At 36.0% G+C, this 18,249-nt stretch overlaps 1 long non-coding RNA gene across 9 annotated transcripts in view; it reads right to left on the reverse strand.

The window, feature by feature from the left end:
- Positions 1-18,249, reverse strand: part of LOC106868233 (uncharacterized) — a 469,773-nt gene that overhangs the window by 269,705 nt on the left and 181,819 nt on the right. For all 9 annotated transcript variants that reach the window (XR_016237542.1, XR_016237537.1, XR_016237536.1 and 6 more), the window contains one exon: positions 15,894-16,103. This is a non-coding gene — a long non-coding RNA (uncharacterized LOC106868233). The remainder of the gene's footprint in view (positions 1-15,893; positions 16,104-18,249) is intronic.

Genomic DNA, 18,249 nt, shown 5'->3' on the forward strand with positions numbered 1-18,249 from the left:
TGGCTGGGGGAATCACAGAGCTTTCAGAGAGTAAGGTAAAGTTTCTTACGGTATATGTTCCGGCACTCTGAGTTCTGCGTTCGAATCCCTATGAAGTTAACTTTGTCTGTCATTTCTTGACGTTATAATTATAGTATCTGTTGCTTTTCCTTTATCTCAATCTCTCTTAGAAAGATATCGGCCGTGGAAAACCTGAGAGAAATAGGCATCGTCAGGTTAGATGCGCAAGGCACAATTTATGTTACAACCAGTGCTATCTCAAGGCAGGCTCCATGAATGCTGGAGCAGCGTGTTCTATGATGCTAACGGGCCCATTAATATATAATTATATATTGATGTGATTTTCAGAGCACGAAGGTAAGTATATAGGGCTTTCCTATAAGTAGGTTATCTCTCTTGGCTAGGCGGCGCTCCATGTGGACAATTAAACTTCCGCAGACTATCCACGCTATTGTTATTGTTTTATGTCTTATCATGGATATAAAGCAGCTCGATGATTCAGCTATCGGAGTACTTACTGTGCCTGCGTTAAAGAAATATTTAAGATTATATGGACAGTATGTTACTGGAAGAAAGGCGGACTTGACTGAAAGGTTGAAAGGTATAAAAATTCTGTCGATGAAGAATGTCAACAAAGTAAATTCATCGGACGATAAGTCTGAAGTATCGGACGATACTTCAGACAGGAATAAGCAGAAGCTTATATCTCCTCTCGGTGAAGTATTGCCTGATCCCAATCTGCTTTTAGCAACCATTCATTGATTTAGCCATGAGCATGATGAGGTGTAGAAGAGGTAGGGACAGTCACATTATAAAGTCTAATAATTAGAGGAATATTAGATTCAATGCTGTAAATTTATTATTTAATCAAACAAACACACACACACACATATATAAAAATAAAAGGAATGACCAGCAAAAGTGGACTCCTATATGCTAGAAATAAATGCCGAATTGGCATCTATTTCTAGCATATACGAGTCCACTTTTGCTGGTCATTCCTCTTATTTTTGTATAATATAATTTTAATCTTCGGATTTTTTTAATATGCTAGACCACTGGTTCTAATTGATTAATATCAATTTCTACCCTTATTAATAAATATATATATATATATATATATATATATAAAGTTAATTGCAGAATAAAACCTTTCGGTCATCGACTCAAAAAGCCGTAGCCCACCAATGACCACATATAAGAAGTACAACATAGACCACAAAACCAAATTAGTAACGAGAAGTCAAAATTTTTATACATAAGAATAAAAAAATCGATTAAAAATACAATAAAATAATATAAATAAATAAATAAATTGCGATTAAAAGTTGATTAAAAATATTAGAGACCGGTACAATTACAGTAGAATAAAAAAATATATATAGAAAAAATATAGAGAAAAAATAATACACAGGGAGACGTAGCACAACAGTTCATTCGCTGAGGCCAATAGCCAATAAAAAAAATTCAAGGCAAGTAGTACGAAAGTTCAACTACCTGCCTCATGACAGCAAATTTAGTAGGTAAAATCCAATTTCAGAAACAGGAATACCGAAACGCACGGGACAAAACAACAACAGAACATCCAAAGTGTGGCAAAGTAAAATCCATATTTCACCATTCCGCGGGTAACATCAGTAAAGTCAAACCATAAACATCATTTACAGTGGATTACAAGTATAAGTGGAACACAAACACAGAACACCCTATGGCTATTTCGGGGGTATATCACCGTATTTAGGCACAATATAGCACAAATTGGTGATAACCCCTTCTTCAGGGTAAAAAAAAAAGACACACAGACATCAACGAAGTCACCAGTCAAAAAAAAAAAAAAATTATAATTATGAGAGCAAGCTTAAATAAATAATAATATGGACTAGACCAAAAAAAAAATCTAATTTTTAGTATACCCTTTACAATAGTCAGGCAGGTTTGGTAACTCTTTAGGTTTCAAATCCAACGTAAGCCATGATGAAAAATAAATAAAAAATAAATACTACCATTGTATCCATATTTTTATTATTATTTTAATATCAATATTTTTGTCTTTTTATTTTAATTTTTATTTCTATCATTACCATTATTACCACTACTAATACTATTATTTTTGTTCTTATTTCTATTTTTATATAGTTTTAGGAAGGTGGAGGAAAATTTATGATTGCAAAAAGGGATTACCTCGATAAACTTATTCAAGGTTTTCGGCCCAAAAGACCTAAGAATGGAAAGGGATTCCCTAATGCATAATAAGCACTTAAATCTTTATTACAGGCACGAAGGCCTCATTACAAAGAAGGGGGACATTACAAGGACAGACAACACAAAACGTGGGGTACATAAAGCGAATTATGAGATGAAATGAGTAAATTACAATATGATGATGGAATGGCTTACGAGTCCCCCAAAGCTCGCAGTTTCATTTAACAGTTTTCTTATACAGTTCTTATTCATTTTAACTTTTTCTTTTTATGATTCTTTCATGATTATGTATGGTTTCAGCTCCTCCACCGTTACGACGCTTGGCAAAGTGTTGTAGCCCACATATAACTCACTTAGTTGGAAATCAAATCTGTTCATTTCTCGCAGCTTCTTCGCTATCCATTCCTCCACCACTATTGCTTTTGTTTCATCATCAAACGTTCTGGGTTCTAATTTCAGTCGTACCAATCCTTTTATCTTGGCTATCGTTTTTTTCCGTTTCTAAATCTTTACTGTAGAAAAGTATTGTTCTAATATTTTAAAAATCTACCTTTCCGATTATCCTGCCTTCGCCTTTTCTTTGTGTTCCATCAACACAGTCCACCAGTTTAGCCACCTCTCCTGTCTTGTCAACTGTTTTTCCTGCTTTGTATCTTGGGTTTCAATCTTAGTTACGTTCTGTTCCTCGCTATAATTTCCATCTTTCTGAGTTACGTTCTGTTCCTCGCTATCATTTCCATCTTCCGTCATCTTTTTTTTCTTTCCCCTTTTCTTTCTTTTTTTGGGACTTTGGCGGCGATTCAGTCCGCATACGTTTTTTTTCTCCGTGCTCCTCAGTCTCTTCCTGCTTTTCTTCTACCTCTTCCTGTTCGGTCAGCACCATTTCTTCCTCACAAACCTCTGTTTCTTTTACTTCGTCTTCTACGGTTATTTCTCTGCGAGGACACACCGCTTGCATGTGTCCTCTACTTCTGCATTTGTAGCATACGGGTTGCCTTCCCTCCACCACGATCCGTAAACGAGTGTCATCGGGAAGCACTAATTCCTCAGCAATGTTGTGTAGGTCCGGTAGGGTAATGTGGGCTAGAATTTCTACCCCAAAACCCCACCATTCGATTTCTCTCGACCTCTCCACTTTAATGATATCCACCTTGTCTTTGCATTTATATATTACCGCTGACACCAACCATTCCATATCTATCTCCAACGGTACTCTACCAATCCTCACTCTCGCCGCCCTTCTACCGCAATACACTGTTAGAAGGGCCCATTCTTCCGTACTCAGAGGCATGGTAGAGTATTTCTTAGCTCCTTGCTCCGTCTTGAAATACACCTTCACCGTTCCGTATTTCTTTCCTCTCATAAACAGCACAACTTCCTCTGTGATTTCCTTCAGACACTTCTCAATCATTTCAGTCTCCGCAATTAGGCTCCTAAATTGGGGGCTAATATTAGCAAGTGCTTATTATGCATTAGGGAATCCCTTTCCATTCTTAGGTCTTTTGGACCGAAAACTTTGAATAAGTTTATCGAGGTAATCCCTTTTTGCAATCATAAATTTTCCTCCACCTTCCTAAAACTATATAAAAATAGGAATAAGAACAAAAATAATAGTATTAGTAGTGGTAATAATGGTAGTAATGGTGATAGTAATGGTAATGATAGAAGTAAATAAATAGACAAAAATAATTGATATTAAAATAATAATAAAAATATGGATACAATGGTAGTATTTATTTTTTATTTATTTTTCATCATGGCTTACGTTGGATTTGAAACCTAATAGTCTTTAGTTACCAAACCTGCCTGACTATTGTAAAGGGTATACTAAAAATTAGATTTTTTTTTTGGTCTAGTCCATATTATTATTTATTTAAGCTTGCTCTCATAATTATAATTTTTTTTTTTGACTGGTGACTTCGTTGATGCCTGTGTGTCTTTTTTTACCCTGAAGAAGGGGTTATCACCAATTTGTGCTCTATTGTGCCCTAAATACGGTGATAGACCCCCGAAATAGCCTAAGATGTTCTGTGTTTGTGTTCCACCTATACTTGTAATCCACTGTAAATGATGTTTATGGTTTGACTTTACTGATGTTACCTGCGGAATGGTGAAATATGGATTTTACTTTGCCACACTTTGGATGTTCTGTTGTTGTTTTGTCCCGTGCGCTTCGGTATTCCTGTTTCTGAAATTGGATTTTACCTACTAAATTTGCTGTCATGAGGCAGGCAGTTGAACTTTCGTACTATTTATCTTGAGCTTTTTTTATTGGCCTCAGCGAATGAACTGTTGTGCTACGTCTCCCTATGTATTACTTTTTTCTTTATATTTTTGCTATATATATATATTTTTATTCTACTGTATTTGTACCGGTCTCTAATATTTTTAATCAACTTTTAATCGCAGTTTATTTATTTATTTATTTATTTATATTATTCTATTGTATTTTTAATCGATTTTTTTTATTCTTATGTATAAAAATTTTGACTTCCCTTTACTAATTTGATTTTGTGGTCTATATTGTACTTCTTATATGTGGTCATTGGTGGGCTACGGCTTTTTGAGTCGATGACCTAACGGTTTTATTCTGCAATTAACTTTGTACCTATGTCTCAACTAGTTTGAGCAGCCTTGTATAAATTCTTGGTTTTCTAATACAAAACTGTTAATATTGAATAATAAAGAAACGTATCATAGCTAGGCTTACTCGAAATTCCCACATTCATTCAGAACATTAACAACAATTTCAATGTATTTATTATTCGAATGCAAAATTCTTTATTAAAAATACCTGTACATCAACACAACAATTGTTAGATTAAACATTCGTGTTTAGCCCAACGTACACCACTCGAATTTGTTCCCCTCTTGAATTTTAACATGTTCTAATCTGTTAATGAGGAGATAAATCAAAGAGACATCTCACTCATCTACTAACTGCATATATGATCATGCACTTGCTGATATTTTAAATACTTTGTTCGAAAAAACGGATGGCAAGGGGTGATCTTTCGATGGTCCATTAAAATTGACGAAATGCTTGGAACACATTTGGCTATTTGCAGTGTAAACAAAGTCTTTCCTCACAAGTCTCGATCTCTGAAGCCAAATACGACGAATAGCTACGTTTGCAGGATATATATGTAGTGAAATAACTTTGCCGTCTACATTCTTCCCTCTATAGTGGCTGCATATACAGCAGTATTTGCGTGATTTCTTCGGAGACATATTAACCGGTCAGTACAGTATGTGAGTCGTTAGTCTGCGGAAGTTAAAGCAAGTCACTGAGCATGGGTACATGTCATACGGGAGAGTTCCAATCAGGGGTGGATAACAACCTTATAGGAACCCCCTATAGATATTAGGTTGTCTCACATGAAATGTCGCATTTGAATAAGGAAACATTAAAATTATTTTTTAAGTTTTAGAACATTTATTTATTTAATCAAAATATGATCCTTGTTCATTTATGACCTTCATCCAACGTTCCTCCAAGGCTATATTCCACCTTCAAAGAATTTGTCATCTTTTACACCGATAAACTGTTCGAGTGCTTCAATTATCTCTTCTTTATCTAAGAATGTTTTATTGCGTATAGCAAGCTCAAAGTGTTTAAATATGTGATAATCAGGAGAATAAGGAGGATATGCCGAAATTTCATAATTCAGGCTTTGCAACTTGTGGACCATAGCTTTGTCGTTCAAGTTATGTGTGATCGCACACTGACATGGTGAAAGTAGATCAGTCAGATTATGGTTCTTTCCCTTCCTTTTAATGGCTTTTCTAAGTTTTTTTAATGTTTCACGTCTGGCAACGTATAGCTCATTGTTCACAGTACAACCACATTCCAGAAAAACCGGTAGCATTATTCCCTTGTCATTCTCAAAAACAGTCAACCTGACTTTCTGTGCCAGTTGAACCTCTTACAGTTTAGAGGAGAGGTGTGACACCATTCCATGGAGTGTGTTTTTGCTTCCAGTTCATGAAGACACGCCAATATTTTGTCTTTTTTTTTTTATCAGAATAAACCATTCTGAATCGGAAATTTGTGAGGGACAAATTGCCAGTACAAAATAGTTTATCCTAAGAGATTTATTATATTGCCAGCTTCGTTCGCTTCTGTCTTGGTAGCTGTCCACTGCCATCAGACTGTGAACATTCTCAGTCATAAAGCCCAGGACTTGTGAAAGTTTTGAGGAATGTTCTCCTCTAAACTCAGAATTGAATAATTTGACAAAGATGTTTGGGAAGAATTTGGCGAATAGTCGGAGACGCTCAAACTTTTGCAACCCCATGCTGATCTATCCACCATATCCTCCACCTCTTTCTATATTGTAGAACGAGTCGAGAATAAATCTGGTTTAGATGGGGATGCCCATTAACTGAGATCAGTGAAAGCTTACAAAGATCGACCATCGCTACCTGTAGGCCATGCTAAGAGAACCCTGTTTGGTACCAGTTAATAAGATTGTACAACAATATTTGTTCAGTCATCAAACTAAATGGCTCATTCACGCGCACTCGGCCCGACAAGGATACCCTCAACCCTTTCTTCTGTATGTTTTGGCACATGCTAAGGGTGACTCACCTTCAAAAGTTACTGAGCAACAATGACAATGAACAGGGCGAACAGATGTGATGGTAGTTCATGCATATATCTTTCAGTATCGTTAAGCAGCCCGCACTCCTTGGTCAAGCGCAGATCGTGGTTGAGCATTTGATGCCTGCAATATTGCCTGACTCATACTATAATCCGCTGTGACAGCCAGGTAAACCACGCATTCAACAGAGGATTAATAGACGTTAGCAACATAAATTACTTGGGAGGGTGTGAGTCTGGGCTTCGACAAGCAGTCTATTCTGGGAGACTGCCAGGTTGGGAATTTAGCTACAGGGAACTCAGGCTATGCGGGACAAAGTATATAAATACGGAAATGCTAGGAGCCGAACCTGTCTGATATGCGTACTGAGCGACTAAACCATCCTACATGCACTAGTACTGTGCGCAAGTATTGCCAGCATTTGAGTTTGTGTCGATCATCTATCACGGCCTCTGTGACAGATGATCGACACTGTTTCGTACTTTTCCTTTGGTAAGAAAGAGCAGCAAGAAAGAGTATGAAGTAATAAGTAGTTCATGCCAAAAGAAGATTACAACTTAAAAAGGATTCAATACAAAAAGGAGTAGAATAAATAGTACAAATGTTTCAATATCTGGATATTTGTACAACTGTAAGGTATTTATTTATACAAAATATTATACACACATATATACATGGGCGTAGCCAGAATTTCGACCGAGAGGGGTTCTCAATAACAAAAACGGAGCTACTATTTTACGAAAAACACAAAATTTTGGGAAAAATATATAATGCATTAAGTTGTAGGGTTTTGTCCGCTTCTGTCGACATATTTCTCGTTACGGGAACTATACACACACATACATACATACATACATACACACATATTTATAATATATAATGTGTGTATGTATATATAAGATATATACATGTGTGTGTGATATATTTACACACATACAGCCACACAAACAACATACACACACACACAGACATATATGTATATATATATATGTAAATATATATTACACATACATGCATATATATATATATATATAGAGAGAGAGATAGAGATACAGAGAGAGAGAGAGAGAGAGAGAGAAATGGGTTGGAATAGCTAAGAAGTTCGCTTCGCAACCTCAAAGTTCTGGTGCGATCCCACTTCATAGCAATCTGGGCAAATGTCGTTTTCTATAACTTCGAGCTGACTCATTGCGAGTGAAATTTGATAGACTGAAACTGTAGGTTTGTACCTGAATAGAAACTGTTGATTGTACTTGTAATTCAAAAGAAAGAACAGCTAAATCTCACTCAAATCTCACTCTGCCGTTTAAAGAAGAAAATAATATAAATAACTAAAGTGTATTCGGACCAACACCCAATGTTGGCTGTCACTTTGAGGCTTTGCAATATAGCAACAAGAAATAACAAAATACCTGATGTACAAAAGAGGCAAGAATTCAGGTAAAACACATAGGCGAGACAAGTGATGCCAATAAAGAAATTAACAGAAAAATGCAAGCCACATCACAAGCATATGTCCGAAAGTACCATCACAATATTATCTACCTATGAAGCATGATTACGTGGCCAAAACACTATACAATGCAAACTGTGGAAAGGATAACTGAAAGTTATAATGTAAGAAGCTAAAATAATATAAAGGTCATACTCGAATTACAAGAGAAAACTGATAGTGTTTCCTATAAGACCTCTGTGAAATGTAGGCACAGCACACCAAACATAATATCTGATATCAAGAAAAGAGTGTGACAATAATAGTAATCAGATGTTTACATGTTGGCACTCCGTCGCTTACGACGTCGAGGGTTCCAGTTGATCCGATCAACGGAACAGCCTGCTCGTGAAATTAACGTTCAAGTGGCTGAGCACTCCACAGACACGTGTACCCTTAACATAGTTCTCGGTAATAGTCAGCGTGACACAGTGTGACAAGGCTGACCCTTTGAATTACAGGCACAACAGAAACAGGAAGTAAGAGTGAGAGAAAGTTGTGGTGAAAGAGTACAGCAGGGTTCGCCACCATCCTCTGCCGGAGCCTCGTGGAGCTTTAGATGTTTTTGCTCAATAAACACTCACAACGCCCGGTCTGGGAATCGAAACCGCGATCCTATGACCGCGAATCGGTTGCTCTAACCACTGGGCCATTGCGCCTCCACAGATGTTTACAAGACATCAACAAAATATAGGAAAAAACAATTACGCTCAACGTCTTTGTCAGCTTCTTTAATTACTACAGAGGAATCTAATTACTACAGAGGAATCTCTCTTCCTTGTTTATTTTATGCAATTTGCTGGAATGTTTGATTGTGCTGATTTTTTTCAGACACTTTATATATTCCTCCACGTGTTTATTCTTGATCATCAGAGGTTTGAATCCGATTTCGTTTTTTTGCAAGTAGATCTTCAATAGATCTTCGTAATTCTTCTTCTAAAGTTCTTTTTTTTTTTTTAAAGTATTTCTCAATATCCTTTATTATGACCTATTATTTTGAGTTTTAAATTTTAAAATATTAATTTTTTTGAAATAAAATCTTGTATTGAATTTATTACGTTCGGACCAGTTGTTTCGGTATTTTCTTGAGTGTTTAACAATCAAGGATCCATCTGTTAAGAAATGCTCCATTTCTAAAGTTTAGGTATCTGAGAATAAGAAACTCAAAATAATGCACATTTGCAAAATAAGAAAGATGAACAATTGCGGGAAAAAAATACTTTATAAAGATTTTCCATCTGAAACTGAACCGGAAGTAGTGACAACCACTATCCAACACAAGTAGTATGATAAAAATAACAACATAAAAAGTTTAGATTTATTTCACGTACGAGAGCTGATGACAACCACAAATGCTTACACAGAAATCATTTTCATTTCATCCATCAAGTCATTGCCTGCGCTTCAGGAATAAACATTACTTAATTCAACTAGACTTGCTAAGTACATATCTAATCCTAACTTTCCGAATACTTAATATAAAATACACAGGGATGTCATAATAACAGTCACTTCTTATACTAGAAATAACAAAGAATGTAAACTGTGCTCTACTGAAGCGCCGCACAATTTTCAGGTAACAAAAAATGACTTATCTTTAAAAAACGAGTGCTTACTCTTTTCCAAACTTAAAATTGTTAATTCGTTTAAATTTAATGAAATTCTACCCAGATAAGACGAGTAGGGTCACTAAACTCCCTTGTTCGAAGATATAAGGACACAGAAAGTGTGTCGTATAGTTAGCTGGAGACGATGTTTCCTGGGGTTAAATAACAGTAACATTCGTCCTAACCAGGACAACCACATTATGTTGGCAAATAATCTTTACTTTGGAAATATAAATCTTCTGCTTTATACATGAAGTTTTGTCTCTCCTGTTTGTAAAACGGAATTTACATTCATGCAGATATGTACGCGCGCGCACACACACACACACACACACACACACACACACACACACACACACACACACACACGTTTCACTCATTGGACTGCGGCCATACTTCATCGCCTTGAAGAGTGTATAGTCGTGTGGGTGTGGATCGACCCCATTACTTATTTTTATTTTTTATTTTAAGTCTGGTACTTATTCTATCAGCCGCTTACGCCGAACCACTAAGCTACGGGGACATAAACACACCAACATCGATTGTCAAGCAGTGTGGGAAGAGGACACACACACATACACATATATACATGCATAGATACCTACATACATACATATACACGACAGGATTCTTTCAGTTTCTATCAATCAAATCCACTCACAAGGTTTTCGTTGGATCGAGACTATAGTAGAAGACACTTGCCCAAGTTGCCACACAGTGGGAATGTACTTGGAACCATGTGGTTGAGAAGTAAGTTTCTTACCACACAACCACCACGCCTGCGCGCTCAAACACACACACACATGAATGTATGCCAATGTATGTATATGTGCGTGCATGTATACAAATACTCTCTCTCTCTCACACACACACACACACACACACACACACACACAAACGTTTCTGAATAATCGTTCTATTTCGTATAAAGAGAAGTTTTGTTTTGTTTAATTGAAGTTTTCGCATCGGCTTGAAAATTTCCGGATCAACATGCCATAATAGAATTTGTCAGTGATGTCTCACATCTCAAATGAATGAATCGTTATAGGTTTCAGAACAATTCCACGGTTGGTCGATTAGTATTTTTCACAAAAGTATTTTAATTATCGAGAATCAAAACATTGCTTGATAGATCGTAGAGTCATATTTTAAATAAAATAAAATTAAAAAAAACATTTTAATCAACAAAAAAAAAACTACTGGACTCTAGTAACTGAAAGAAGTAAATTTTGGTAAAGTGAATCACATCGGGTATATGTTCGTGCTCATAAAGGTTGTTGGCTCTATGAAAATATTGACGCATATTCCTTACCCTCACAGCTTTTAAAAATGCAGATTCACAAGTCTTGTTCTTGTTGGTAGTGACTTACTTTATGGTACATTTTAGCGTATCAAACTGGGAGAAGCGTCTGTTAAATGGGCAACTCATTTTCACACCCTTGACGAGTGATGGTATTACTTTGCGAGTGTATGGTGACTTTCGTATATATTGAATGGACATTTGCTGCAACCTCTTTGTAGTACTGAAGTGCTGGAGAATATACATTACCAACTGAATAACGACACACACGTCTGGTAGATCGATCTCCGAAAGGAATTTCTTCATATTCTATTAGTTGAGGAATCTAGATCATTGACCACTTTCAATATGTCGATCAGACTGCTTCAGCATAATTTCTTGTTTTTTAAACATTCCGTTTTGCTCACAATATTCCTATCTACCATCGATTCGATTTCATTACTGGTAAATTGTCTGGTGCGGTCTGCTTATAAAAACGTTATAATTGTTCCTGCAATTGATGAGCCAACTCACGATAAATGTTTGCTGCAAATAGTACAAACTGTGGTCAAACAAAATGTCAAAAATCAATACTTCCATATGTCAGTTCTATAGTTTGCAAATTCTCTGCATGATTTATGCCGTCAATTCTAATGTCACCTAACCGGTCAATTGCCAGCCGTAATGAATTCTCCACACCCTACTGACTTCAGTAACTTACGTTCCATGCCAGGTGCTATGCTGTATTAGTCAAGATTTATTCCAAATTTTGCTGGAGCGATTGATCCACTTTTCAGATTACACATTAATTCACTTCTAACTCTACCGAACTGTTGCTGGTCTCCATAACTATTCTGCGCAAAAGAAAAAAAAGAGAAGCTTCGCATCTTTGATTTGATGCAGTGTTATGGATCTCGAGACGTTTGTCCAAAGCAGAACGAAATTATTCACAGGTTATCTTGGCAGTTTCAGCCATTTATTGAGAAGTTAAATGTTACCAATTCACGATTGTGATGAATCACAAAGTACTTCATTTCATCTATAGTCACAAAAAGTTCTAGTGAATTGGTTCAACGTTGGTCTTCATGGTTACCTTTCTGACATTGAGCATCGTAAAGGCAAGTGCATACTACACGTCGATTCACTTTTTTGCTCTTCTATCATGAAACCTTCAGATTCAAAGAGATATTGCTAGTTTATTCAACTTTTACCTGATAGGAGAAATGATTTAATATTATTACTTGACGTTATTTTGCAAAAATCATTAGATCCTTCATATGGTAGGCTTCCGATCGTTCATGTGCACTTGACAAAGATCGTAGAAATATTTCATTGTGCGTGAAGATATTTCTGTTATTGCTAATGAAAATTCAATCAAAGGCTTCAATTGTGCAAAACGAAACTTTGTTTATTCTAAACCGAAAGATTATTCAGAACAGCTTGCTTCAGGAAAACTCAAAATGTATCACTGAAACACTTCTCTCACAAATATCTTGCACAAAACGACGAAATATGCATTACACCAACTAATATGACTACAAGTAACTCCTAGAACGTTGAAATAATCCGATTCAGTTGTTCCTCGACATTGTCTGCGAATTCTTGCGATTGGAATGGTTTGAATAAGCCACATGCTCGGCGAAACACTGAAGTCACTATCATTAATATTCTTATAACTGTATCTATGTGTGTGTTTACTAAATATACGTGCATACATGCATAGATAGATAGATAGATAGATACATACATACACGTGTGTGTGTGTGTGTGTGTGTATGTGTGTGTGTGTGCGTGTGTGCACGTGTGTGTATAAAATCTACCAATGTCCTTGCCGTCATGCAAGGCAAGAATTCATCCTCGGTAACGAAGTTGGGAGTCATTATAAGTCATTCATGCGTAGTGCCACCTTACTTCATCATAAGACGGCCAGTTGCATCATAAGGATGCATGAGCAGTTCAGCAGCGCCTATTGAACACTAAGTCACCAATTTCCTACCTACAGCACAGACACAAATATACATAAACATTTCGTAAACGAATCTACCCTACACGCACATTTCCCTTCGTTGTCTTCATTCAATAATTACAGCAGAACACTCAATATTCTCCAATAAATTTGCTAAGTAACACACGTAGACACTTTAAATTACATAACGTACTTTCTCATTTTTTTTTCTCTGACATTTACATTCTTTTGATGTACTTCATCTTCCTCCTTAAAAATTTTAATTTCGATTTTATTGATATTTCCCATTTCTTTGTATTCCAACGCTGTTTCCGTTTTATCTATTCATTATTGTTAGTGAAGTTGTGTATAATATATATTTACAGAAACATAATACTTGTGAGAACACATAGAGACACACGCACATGCCACGCATATAGTTGTGTGTAAATATGTGTGTATGTATATTATATTTGTATTATATATATGTATATATATCATATATGTATTACACACACACACACACACACATACTTGTGTATATGTATATATATATGTGTATGTGTAAATATGTATGTGCATACATATATATATATATATATATATATAAAAATTTTGAAGAGTGGTACAACAAGGCACCGATATATATATATACATATATATATATATATATATATATATATATATATATATATATATATATATATATATATGGTAAATGTGTTTGAAAGTTGTGGTTTCTTTGGTATGTTTGTTTCCAAACAACACTTATTTTAGTGCTGTTGATACTGCTGGATTAAATGGTACTGCCCTGGTGTCGAAACCATAACGATATCCGTGGGGCAACTGATGATGGAGGTATATATATATATATATATATATATATATATATATATATACCAGCGCACGCGAAGATGTTGAAAAGGTATAAAGGACCCAGTTGATTGGGTGTTTGCTTACTGGAGCCACAGGACATTTTGAATTATAATTGAATTATTTCTGTTTTATACCATAATAATTCCATAAATAAATTCTCACAAAGCAAAAAAAAACATAATAATAAAACATAAATAAGTTATAAAGAAATGCGTTAATTGGAATCCTGCAATAAACGTCAATGACATTCATTAAGTCATCCTATAAGTTCTGTCCGATTTTACCTTTTTTAAAATTGAATGAAATTTAATAGTATTTTAGAATGTCTTATGGAATTTAAAATTATTTTTATGCATTTGTGTACATTTAAACTAATTAAATATTATTTTACAGAATAATAGAATCAAAATTTCTTTGATTAAAACCCTTTCTAACATGGAAGTATCCAAAGAGCATTTGAGGCACATAATGCTTTATGAGTACAAAAGAGGAAACTCTGCAGCCGAAGCGACTCGGAACATACAGTTTATGGGAAAGAATGCTTGAATGAAGAACTTGCAGATGGTTTGCAAAATTCAGAAGTGGATATTTCAGCCTTGAAGATGAAGATCCAGTTGAGATTGATGATAAGCTCCTTGAGGCATTACTTGAAGAAAATCCTGCATTATCAGTTGAAGAATTGGCAATAAAGCTTAGTTCAAACCATACAACTGTTCATCGTCATCTTCAACAACTTGGAAAGGTTCCTAAACTTAGAAAATGGGTGCCTCATGAATTGTCCGAAAGCAACCGCAAATTCCGAGTTGACATCTGCTCTTCTCTCCATTCTCGCGAATTCTTTTCACCCTTTTTGGATAAACTTGTGACTGGTGACGAAAAATGGATCTTCTATTGAAATGTTAAATGCCGTAAACAGTGGCTTGGTAAAAGGGAAAAAGCTCAACCACAACCGAGAAGGGAACTTCATGGAAAAAAGGTTTTTCTCTCTATCTGGTGGGATTGCAAAGGAGTAATTTTACTTTGAATTGTTACCACCTAATGCAACAATCAATGCTCAAGTCTACTGTCAGCAATTAGAGCGTTTGAACCAAGCTTCGAAGAAAAAAAGACCCACTTTAGTGAATCGAAAAGGAGTGATGTTTCATCAGGACAATGCGTAACCCCACACTGCAAAGATCACATCACAGAAGATCGAAGAGCTTGGCTGAGAAAAAATTCCTCATCCACCGACCTCGCTCCTTCAGACTACTATTTGTTTTGTAGTTTACAGAATCATTTGGGGGACATAATTTTCGCAAGCCAGGAGGAGGTTGAAACTGATATTTCAGAGTTCTTCGCTTTGAAACCAAAAGAGTTTTACATTGATGGGAGTAAAAAGCTTGTAAATAGATGGAAGAACGTTATAGATAATCAGGGAAAGTACATTGAGGATTAAATTTCAATTAAATATAACATTTGATCACTTGTTTTCTTTATTCAGAATTCGGACAGAACTTATGGGATGACCTGATAGATTAATTATAAATAAAATTTGCAGAAAACTTTTAAATTAGGGAAGGCAATGAAAATAATTTATCAAACAATAGATCTCATTAAGTAATACATGTTATCATGTTTCCAAATTTGCCCTAAAACAATTCTTGAATCATAATGCATACTCAAAACATGCAAATCTAACAACCAAAAGATTAAGACGTCATGACCATGCACATCATCCAGGATAAATCATCTGGTGTTATTGATTCAGCGTACATCACCAGATGGTTTATTGCAGACATTGAGAATACAAACGGTATAAACTCTCTAGAGGGATGTGATACGCCCATATAATTTCAGAGAGTCTTGAAATACTCGACTGAAATTTAAAAAAAATAATACATTTTCTTACCTTAATATTTCTCTAAACTTATTATCGTTCATCATAGCTTTATTTTCGTTCAACACCTTCGAATCATATTCTCCATTTCCTATTATCGTTTTTATAATTTTCTATTGTATATGAGTCTATTCGACATGTCCTTTGGGGGTGGGAGTAAGTGGGTGGATTTTTCTCCATAACTTTGATTTGTTCCTTTATTTATGAGTTTCGCCTGAAAACCTGCAATATAAAATATAAGTTATATCATATATATGTGTGTGTGTATGTATATATATATATATATATATATATATATATATATATATATATATATATAGGATAAATTCTTTATAAGAATTTATCAAGTAGTCAGCGTGAAAAACCTCATAAGGAAAAAACCCATCGTTTTTTTCCATAAATATATCTAATTTATATAAGGGCATTACTATATAGTAATGTCTGACGCTTAGAGGGACTTAATAAGTCAAAACTACCAAAAATAAGCACAGAGGCATTACTATATAGTAATGCCCTTATATAAATTATGTGTGTGTGTGTGTGTGTGTGTGTGTGTACTGTACCTGGATAAACAATCAGGCAAGACTTAAAATTCCAGTCAATATTTACAATAAATTTTACTCTGCATTCAGTATTGAATCCCTTACCAATACATGTTCTATTGTTAGCCACCAGGCAACAAATCAATAGAATTTTTTTTGTTGTTGTTGTGAAATCTGTCTGTTACATAAATTCCGGTTTGATTTACACCTTTCCCTCGGTATGTATGTACACAGACATATGTATTTTTCAGCAAGTTCGTGGAAGTCATTAAGCTACCAATTTCGAAAATAGAAAAAACAATTCATCTTTTTATATATGTAAGTATATTACATAATGGAAAGAAATTTATGAATATCCGTTCTTTAAATTTCTCTTAAGAAAACTTACGAATAAATTTTTGCTTTTCTCTGTTGAATGTTTTCGTAAGTTATACTCTCTCTCTATCTCTTCCTCCTTCTCTCTCACCATCCATCCATCTATCTATCTATTTATCTATCTATCTATTTATCTATCTATCTATTTATCTATCTATCTATTTATCTATCTATCTATTTATCTATCTATCTATTTATCTATCTATCTATTTATCTATCTATCTATTTATTTATCTATATCTATTTATCTATCTATCTATTTATCTATCTATCTATTTATCTGTTTATCTATCTATCTATTTATCTATTTATCTATCTATTTATACCATCACCAAACTGGAGCGCATCCTCTTCCGCTTCTTGTGGAAAGGAAGCGTTCCGATGGTTAGGCGATCCGTTTGCTGCCAACACCCGTTAAAAGGAGGACTGGGAATGCCGTGGTTGATGATGCGCAGACACGCGCTGAGACTGCGACATCTCCGGCTCTACGTAGACAGCGGTGAACAGGTGTGGTCACCGTTTGTGCGGCGCGCTTTCCCGCAGCTCGTCTCCATGACCGAACTGCAGTCATGGATCAAGAAGAGGCCGAGGAAGGGCGAATGGCACCGCGAGTGTCGCGCTGCTCTTCGGCAACTCCAACAACCCGGGTCAACCTTGAGCGACTGCATCACAACTAACGCATTCTATAGTGGATTAGTGGAGGGAAGGTACGACGACGATCTCGGGGCGAACCTGGGCGTCGACGAGGAATACCTGACCCGCCTGTTTAAGACGACCTTCGGGCCGGGACCTATGGACAACTTCCAGAGATCCCTGGCCTGGCAGTGCTATCGAGAAGCACTACCCGTTCGGGATAAGCTCTACAGGCATGGCTCGAGAAACACGGGGCCGACCTGTCCGAGATGCCGGCAGAGCGACGAAACCGTTCTGCACGCACTCGTACAGTGTCCCACCATTTCCGAGCTGTGGGCTTACGTCGAACAACTGCTATCGCGTGTGGGACGAGTCGGTCTATCAGCCGAGTCTATCGTGAATATTGTCGCGCCTCCTTCCTTTAAACGGGAAGGAAGAGCTATTTTCATCGTACTTGTGGCTATGGCGAAAGAATGTGTATGGTGGACGCGTCTGAAAGGTCTAGAGACAAAGACTTTCCTCTCTGGGCAATCTCTCATCAACTTCTTCAAGTATCACCTGAAGAGGAAGTTGAGAGTAGAAAGGGAAGTCTTGTCTAGTGAATGCTTCAAAAAAAGATGGGTGAATGTAGCAAGGATGGCACGTGTGAACGACGGAGCCATCTTGAGCATAACCCTATGAACAAGAAAAAAAAATAAAACAAAAAGGCAAAAGAGAGTCACTTACTGTTATAGTTTCTTCAATGAGAATATTGACCAAGGTTACCGTGGTCTTTTCCGTAGGCTTTTCCTTCCACGGCTAAACCTAAACTGTCCTCC

Source organism: Octopus bimaculoides, chromosome 20, assembly GCF_046866305.1.
Source record: "Octopus bimaculoides isolate indiv1 chromosome 20, ASM4686630v1, whole genome shotgun sequence".
Lineage (NCBI taxonomy): Eukaryota > Metazoa > Mollusca > Cephalopoda > Octopoda > Octopodidae > Octopus > Octopus bimaculoides.